The 1,604-nt window shown below is 31.6% G+C and overlaps 1 long non-coding RNA gene across 1 annotated transcript in view; it reads right to left on the reverse strand.

Annotated features, from left to right (window-relative positions):
- Positions 1-1,604, reverse strand: part of LOC125502483 — a 61,785-nt gene that overhangs the window by 54,159 nt on the left and 6,022 nt on the right. The gene's annotated exons all lie outside the window — the stretch shown is intronic.

A 1,604-nucleotide genomic window follows, 5' to 3' on the forward strand; every position in this document is an offset into this window, starting at 1 on the left:
GTTATCGTTGAAGCATCGTTTTAACGCAATCACAAAAATGGCAGAATACGACGCGCTACATCTTTTCCTAAGCCGCCATTCAGATCTTAGCATAAGAGTTGTTGAAGGTGTTTCATGAGACGTGTACCCGGTGGCTTCATGAGTCGTGTACAAACTTTGAAAATATGTGGAATGAATGCCGCAAAAAAACTTATTAATTAAAAAATTAAAAAAAAATTAATTAAGTTTAATTTTGTTCCTTATCGTTTGTTACGGTTCATCTCTCCCTGTGTGGTCCAACTGTCCCAAATTGGTGGTTCAACTATCTTGCAGATTTCGGGTTAGTTGGACCACATAACGGTCTTTTATTTTATTTTTTTTGTCAGCAAATGTGTCCGAGTTTTTAGTCTTTAGTTACAGTTCTGATTGCAGTTAGTTAAAATGTTTGTGACAACATTTCTTTTACGTCAATAAAGCTATTTTTTGTGAAGATAGAGTCGAATCAAAAAAGGTGGTTCATCTCTCCCGGAATTACTCTATCTGCGGCTGAATCGTTAAGGTCGCAGATTTTCCAAGTCTTACTGTAAAGATACTGTAAAAATTCTGGAAATGTAAACTGCTTTTCACGATTCTTCAGTTAAAATTACTTTGATGATTGAAAAAATCGGTTGAATTCAGATGTGGAAAACTTCATTACCTACCAGTTTTCATTTAAAAAAAATGACAATTATTCCTACTAAACTTGAATAATCGCTCCAGAACTGGGATAACTTTTTTTACTTGTTTTTAAATTTCCTGAAAATTTCAGAATTTTACAGTTTTAGCAAAGTTACTCTTTTTTCTAAATGCTCAATTTTCTAAAGATTCACTTAAAAATACTGACAATCTTAAGGTATTTTTCGAGACAAATTATGAAATACATTTTATTAGAAATAGCGCCTCCTTCGTCGCTTTGTAATAAGTTTTGAAATCCCTTTGCTGCTTCGAAATTGACACAAAAATCAAAGAATTTTCTATCAAAAAACGAACTGAATAAGTGAAAGTTTATAATAAATTATTTGGAAAACTCATCACTTCCATTCCTCTGAAAACTGTAGAGTTTTAATTTTTTTGCTTTGCTTTCTTCTTAAAAACGCTCTATTTTGTAAAGTTTTACTTAAAAATACTGACTATCCGGATGTATTTTACTCGAAAAATTACAAGATATACTTGTAATATATGTTGATAGATGTAATATTAATAGATGATTGTGGATATCTTGTAAGATATAGCTTTGTAGGAATTTTACAAAACATTTTTCGAATTCGGGGCAAAAACGAAATGAAATTTATCCCGTTTTTCTTGAAAACTATTAAGGGTTTCGCAAAAACCGATCAGAAAAATGTTCTGATTATTTTCTGACATTAATGGGGTCTTTCCAGCCAAAAATGACAAAATTAATTTTACTAGAAAATTCGCCTCATTCATCGGTTTGCAGAGAACTTTAGAAAACTCTTTTCAGCTTTTGCTCCAAAAATAAAATAATTTTATTCAGTTTTTTACCGAAAGTAATTAAGATTGTCTTGAAAAAGCGGCCAGAGAGCAAAAAAAGTACTTGGAAAATTCGCCACCCTCATCGCTCCGAA

Source organism: Dendroctonus ponderosae, unplaced genomic scaffold (assembly GCF_020466585.1).
Source record: "Dendroctonus ponderosae isolate FM_Combo_2020 unplaced genomic scaffold, Dpon_F_20191213v2 Dpon_F_20191213_1, whole genome shotgun sequence".
NCBI classification, from domain to species: domain Eukaryota; kingdom Metazoa; phylum Arthropoda; class Insecta; order Coleoptera; family Curculionidae; genus Dendroctonus; species Dendroctonus ponderosae.